Raw genomic sequence first — 7,507 nt, 5'->3', positions numbered from 1 at the left:
AATGTTCTTGCATAAAGAAATCCTTTAACCCCATTCCAACTATGAGTGTTCTTGGGGCACACAACGCAGGATACCTAGATTTAATAAATGAAGCCTGTTTTGGCCAGGCTATAAAAAGGTATATTGCGTCAAAACGCCTTCTTGTCAAAGCATATCTGGTGAGCAGTGTTTGATGGCAGAATAGGATTGCTATCTTATTGATCTTTGCTCCAATTCAAATACAACAATTATTGCAATACTTGAACATATGATCTTACAAGGCTTCACAGTACAATAACACACAGAAGTGTTAGATTTGCGTGAATACTATTCATTTTACAAATAGGCTTTTTAGGTTAAAGCTCAAGCAGAAATAAAAGGTTGAAATGATTGCAACTCTATAATTACTGATACACAATAAAATGTAAACTGCAGCAGAGAAAGATTTGGTCCCCTCATTTGCTAGACAGGGCTGTACTGTGGGGCAGAGCTGTATAAAGCCTCCAACAGGAATTGTGTGATGGCAGGCTGTTGTTGGAAAATCCGAATGTTTGTACGCTCCATCGGACAATTGTTGTCGGATTTTCCACCAATAAATGTTGGATAGCATGCTTTAAAATTTTCCGACAACAAACGTGTGTTGTCGGATTATCCGATCGTGTGTACAGAAGTCTTTCAGAACAAAAAAAAGAAAAAAAACATGCATGCTCAGAAGCAATGCTAACCATAACACAACATTGGCATAAGTTGCCCAAAGGGTGGCGCTAAAGAGCTGAAAAACCACATACTGTAGTTTCGTGTTTGTTGGCCGACAATTCTTTGCCATTTGTATGCAAGACAAGTTCATGGCCAATGTCCTTCGGACAAAAGTCCTACGCTTTTTCCATGGAAAATCTGATCGTGTGTACGAGGCTTTAATCTCAGGACACAAATATAAATCTTGTGGCAGTTAAAACAGCTCTCATATATGTAATTATGTTTATATAGCTTTTTGTCTGGAGTTCAGCTTTAGAGGGTCATTCAGTTCAAAACAGATTTTTTTCATTTTTGGTAGATCCTGAATCACTGCTTTTTTGTATCTCTCGGGTACTATATGGCTGAGATGTCTGCAGCAAATTTTCTGGGCCTGTATACGGTGGCCATTATGATGTGTTCCTACTTTCTTTGGTATTCTTTCCTGTGTATGCATTATAAGAATCCCCTTTTAACTGTAAGGAATATATTTGTTGTCCAGTGATGGATTGGAACAGTGAAAGCTATAAGGGGAAGAGGTTACTCTAGGAATGGCATGTGGCTTGATCATGTAGCACACCACCGTAGGGACTTCTGATGAACTTGGATCCCCCACTCCTACACAGCCAGGCACACTGAATCTTCACAGCACCCAGAGTCAGAACAGTTTATGGCTTTGTTTGGTTTCTTTGTTAGAGGGTTAATACCTTTGATAGGGATGGGAGGTTATGGGATGTCCACTTGACTTTAGCAAAACTTCAGGGACATCTTGCTATATACAGCCTCCTTCACTTTCCTCCCACACACACTTGTTTGCTCTAACTGCATCACTGTAGAGTAATCTGACAGGCTCCCAGTCAGATTATAGCAATAGCCCTTTGGGGGCAGGAACTCGCAACTGCCAACCCACATGGCTGCAGCTGCCCCTTTCACTAGCCCTCCAGGCTAACTCACACCAATCCCCAGCCCACCCAGCTGACTCTCAGGGAAGGATGAAGACTTCAGCACACTGCTCTTTTTTAGACTGGCTACATGTGGCAGTCTACCACCCCCCGCATTAGTCCTTAACAGTGCTGATCTACTCACTCTGTCCTCTCTTGCTCCCATGCCTTCAGGAAGGGCATCCTCATGTGTTATGGCAGGATCCTTCCAGCACCAGAGCCCCAGCCCAAGGCAGGACACCTGCCTCCAAGACTAGGGGGTATCTACACTATCCTCCACCCCACTGTCCCTGCTGGCATGGCTCATGGCTATTTATGGAATGGTCTTAGCCCCCACTGATGAGGATTGGCCAAGGCTCCATAAATATTTAAGGCAGCTCCTCTTAGCTTTCACCCTCTAATTCTGGAAGTTTCTCCAACCTTCTAGACAAGTGGAAGGCACCAGAGGACTGCCAGGATGAGTCATCCAGCCCTGGCTAATAACCATTAACCAATTCCCTGGCTCGGGTTATTCCTGGCCAGAAACAAATGCTTTTCTCCTACTCTACTTCTAGCACACACTAGAGGGTGCCACAATTATATATCATGGGCTTATACATTTACACAACTTGATATTTTATCTAGAAAAGGTATAAGTTTTGGGTAGGGAGATTGTCTGCACCCTGTTCTTAAGCTGCCTGAATTATTTCAGAATGGAGCAAAGAGCAGGGGCTGCAATAACAGTCCAACATGGGAAGGAGAGGGAAGGCAGGACAGGTGCCCACTGAGAACAGTCTCATCCTTCTCAGCAACAGCACCTGCCAGAGTACAGTATTCCCTTCTCTTGTCGCCCCAGGTTATGTGACATGTCACATGACTGAGGGGAAGAAAAATAATCTGCCTTCATTACTGGGCAATTGCCATGCTGAGGTGGTCTGGACTGTAATTAGAGGGATGGGAAGTAAGTTAGAGCTCCCCTGTCCTTTTCACAGCCACTCTACCTCCCTCAGAACCACACAGGGCAGTCCACGGTGGCTGAATGAAAGAAAAACTATTAACAGTGTATGGCCAGTTAAAGTCTAAATTATGGGGTGTGGCCGAACAAACAGCTAGGAAAGAGATGGCCGATTTATAATGGCAGACTTTCCTCTTGCTGCTTGTTTGTGGAAAGTGCCCACAGCTGGGTAAGGCAGGTAAGAACGTTAAGAAGCATCTGCATTCTTTCTAGCTGTTGTCAGATTAACCACAGTAGGAGGCAGATAATGTGAAGAATATGTCTCCTTTCTAGCTGTTGTCAAATTTGCCATAATAGGAGGTAAGGGAGGCAGGTTGGATCTAGATAATTAGAGTTAGAAAGCACCTAAAAAAATGGGACAAAGTACTGCATGTACTTTGTTCTATGGCAGAACAAACAATAAAAAAAAAATACTGATAGCTCTAATTGGCTTTAAAAAAGTGGTATGCTACTCCTAGGATTTGTAATGAATGATGCCTTTAATAAAATAGAAGAAACTCAGTAGAAAATGCACTAATAAAAAAAAAAAAAATGGGTTAAAAGAACCACTGCACTTTGTTTTCATTTTTTTGAAAGGAAGATTTACCTCCAGCTGTCTTTTCTATAGAGACTTCATGGAGAACTCCTTTAAAAATATGTATTTTGGCAGATAGACAGTTAGAATCCTAGAAAATGGTATACAAGTTATACTAACATGGGTGCTCAACCTGTGGCTCTCCAGCTGTTTCAGAACTACAATTCCCATGAGGCATTGCAAGCTACTGACTGTTACAAGCATGACTCCCAAAGGCAGAGGCATGATGGGACTTGAAGTTCTGCAACAGCTGGAGAGCCACAGGTTGAGCACCCATGAACTAAGGCCTTCTTCCTACAATCTGAACATCTGCGGACAATAGCGTTGTGGAATAAACTAGAGTATATTTCCAACTTGCTGCCCATGTACTGTACACCACAATACTAGAACAATAACCAGGCTGTGTTTTTGATACTGCTTTATGTATTCAAAGAGAAAAGTGCAGTTATTGATGATTCTGCATTTGACAAAAAAAGGGAGTTTTTGAAAAACTTTTACAGATAATTTAGCTGCAATATTGATTATCTTCCCTTTTGCCAAATAAAACCCTTTGGGATCGTCCCCAAATTGAGCTAAACACATGGGGCAGATCCACAAAAGAATTACGGCGGCGTATCTATTGATATGCCGCGTAATTTTAAAGTTCCCGCGTCGTATCTTTGTTTTGTATTTACAAAACAAGATACGACTGCATCTGGGCTCGATCCGACAGGAGTACGTCTTAGTACGCCGTCGGATCTTAGGTGCATTTTTTCCGCCGGCCGCTAGGTGGCGTTTCCGTCGAATTCTGTGTCGAGTATGCAAATTAGCTAGTTACGTCGATCCACGAACGTATGTCCGGCTGGCGCATTTTTTTACGTTGTTTGCCTTTCGGCTTTTTCTGGCGTATAGTTACCCCAGCTATTATGAGGCGTACTCAATGTTAAGTATGGCCGTCCTTGCCGCGTCAAATTTAATTTTTTACGCCATTTGCGCAAGTCGTTCGCGAATAGGGATCTGCGTAAAATGACGTCACCGTCGTAAGCATTGGCTTGTTCTGGTTTAATTTCAAGCATGCGCACTGGGATACCCCCACGGACGGCGCATGCGCCGTTCAAAAAAAACTTTGTTTACGTCGGGTTATAACATATTTACATGAAACACGCCCCCCATCACATCCATTTGAATTCCGCGCCCTTACGCCGCCGTAACTTTCGGCGCAAATTCTTTGAGGATTCGAAAAAATAAAATAAGTTACGGCGGCGTAGTGTATCTTGGATACGCTACGCCCGGCGGGGGAAGCGCCGATCTATGTGGATCTGCCCCATGAGTATCTAAACTGGACGTCACCAGCTCCAGTGCCATAATGTGTAGAACCCAGTGGGCTTTAGAAGGTTACAGAGGTCAGGCTTCTTACCAGGAATCAACCCATGACATCAATGGTATGCGTTCAATCAATCAGCATTTTTATTGGAAAGTACGTTTTCAACCTCATTACACTAAGTGTAATACAAAATTAAAATGATTGACAGTGATACATGATGGACAGCCCTGATGTGCTCTATTCTTATCATTTATTAAAGACATAACGGGCTTAACTGTGCAATATTTTAGGAGAAAAATGAAAAGTTTAAATTAATCAAGGAGATTTTCATAAAATGATAGATGAAAATACTAGATTTTAAAATGTTCCTACTGCATAATGCACATCCCCAAATGACCTGTAAAAGGTCATATAGAACATTTTACAGGAACAGCAGTAATGCCACAACACATAACTATAACTGGTAAATATCAAAAATTCAGGAGGGTGCCCCCCTCCCCCCATCATGTTAGACCAATTTATCCCATTATGGTCTTACAGTAATGTTCTTATTGAATCTTTGAAATATGCTGCAACCTGAAGGGCCAAAAAGACTGAGGAATCCATTTATAAAAGGTCAAAATCCATAGCTAGCCCTTTTATTCATGGAATATATTGATTCCAACAGTTCTGTCTATTTATAAAGCTGCTCAGGGCACTTTCTGCACCCATTTTGCCATACTTAATAAAATGTGAAATAATCTAGCAAAGTGTATTTTTATTATAGGCTTTACCAATTTATAAAGACTTTTCACCCATTTTTGATAAAACTTTCCCTGCTAAGTTATGCTAATAAAAGCCTCTGGGATTGATTTACTGAAACTGGAGAGTGCAAAATCTGGTGCAGCTCTGCATAGAAACAAATACCCTTCCGTTTTGTTTTTTGTCAAAGTTTAATTGAACAAGCTGAAATTAGAAGATGATCGGCTACCATCTGTACCAGATTTTGCACTCTCCAGTTTTAGTAAATCAACCCCAATGTCACTGCTAATTCAGGGTGAGGTAACATGCAAGTGTGCAAAGCTTATGCATGCATTTGCAAATGTGTGCAGACTAAACCCCTGTTTTTAATGCATATTGTTAGACAGCATAATTCACTTTGTCACAGGCTGGTCGGTAAGTTGAGCGTGGAAATGTATTTTCTGTTTGACATGTGTTCCCCTTCCAGTGCTCCTTGCTGTAAAGGTGTTTGTAGCATGCAAAGGGGCCCACTTATGACCCACCGATACCCACATTCAGAGGCGTATCTAGTGAAAATAGCGCCTATGGCAAGCACTGAAACTGCGCCCCTGTCGAAACATTTGAAACCCATCTTTCAGATGACCTTGACAAAAAACAGCTAACAAAACAAGTGCTATTTATCATGCCTTGTGATGCCTTGGGTATTGACATATCCTCTTTATGGAGAAATCTGGGGTTTATTAGACCCCTGATCCCTCCTCTGCCCTCCAAGGCCAGGTAAATGCAGAACCAATGCTGAAAGTGATGAAATCTTCATCACTGAAGACCTCAGTTTTCAGAGGAGAGGGAGAAACTGATGTTCCTGCCAATCCAACCAGATGGAATGGGAGAGGCTGGGAGAACAGGGGAGGGTTGTGGCTGAACGCAGCAGGGATAGCGCTGCCATTGTCCATTAGCAAAGGTGCTGAAAGGGAGATCCTGCCTATGCTTGGGAGGAGGGAAGAAGAGACCCTCAGACCCTGGTAAGTGCCTTGCTGCCCAGCCACTCAATAGCGCCCCCTTCATATGGCGCCCATGGCACTTGCCATGGCTGCCATACCCTAGATACGCCACTGCCCACATTGATAGTGCTACCCTACTATTCCATTCTCTATCACAGCCAGATCCAATACTCAGCACTTCTAGGTTTGAGGGAGTATGTGACCCTCTCCCATGTGACAGTGCTTTAGTCTAGCAGCCAAACACTAGTGATGTCACTGCTCACCCTTGCATCCAAAACCAACCAGCATTGGGGATTTTAGTGCAAGCTGCAGCAGAGAAAAGATTGTCAGGGGAGCCCTTTTAAGTGCCAGTTGTAAAATTTTGCCCTAAGGCTGCTTTTACACTGAGGCGCTATCGCGCTAAAAATGGCACCTGCAATGCGCCCGGAAAGAGCCGCTCCTTTCTATCCAGTGTGAAGAGTTGCGCTGGTGGGACGCTAAAAAAAAGTCCTGCCAGCTGCTTCTTTGAGGCGCGGTTAAAAAAACGCTCCTATAGCGCCCCTGCACATTGAAAACAATGGGTTAGCGCCTCCAACCCGCCAACAAAATGCCGCAAAGGTGTTTTTTTAGTGCGCAGTTTTAACCCCTTTTCGGCCGCTAGTGGGGGTTAAAACCGCAACGCTAGCGGCCAAAAATCGTAGCAAGTACCGCCAGAGCACCCAGCGTTTCAGTGTGAAAGTAGCCTAACCCCAATTAATTTAATTGAAGGGATGTAGACGAGGGACCTTCCTAAGTTGGGATCTTTTTATTTTCTGTTGCCCATTTTTCCCCATCTAATCATTTTTAACTTTTTTTTATACTGTAACATTCCTAAAGGATAATGGTCAATAATAAAATGCTGCTAGCATCTAAACCGCGTAAAGGCATTTTTGAGTTACACCAACCCCAGTGCCTGTCTGTCTACGCTTGTATCGGGAATCAGAGCATTCAAAAATGACTGCCATATATGCTCAGACCAATAGGCTCCTTTAGTGGCAGTAGGTAGAATATGCAGCTCAGATCTCACCTTGCTTTAAGTGTTTATAGACCCACAACAGTAAAATCAGTCTGTATATGCAGTAAAGCATGCTTGTTATACTCACTGTGGAACCTAAAGGGGTAATCCTCCACATTGCTTAAAAAGGCTGTTTGATACTGTATTCTCTGATCCTCCCCTTCAACTGTCCCCAATCCATCTCCTGATGGAACAGAGCCTTGGGGACAATCTGCATAAGCTCAGTTGGG

Source organism: Rana temporaria, chromosome 4 (genome assembly GCF_905171775.1).
Source record: "Rana temporaria chromosome 4, aRanTem1.1, whole genome shotgun sequence".
Taxonomy (NCBI): domain Eukaryota; kingdom Metazoa; phylum Chordata; class Amphibia; order Anura; family Ranidae; genus Rana; species Rana temporaria.
This window is presented reverse-complemented; position numbering follows the sequence as displayed.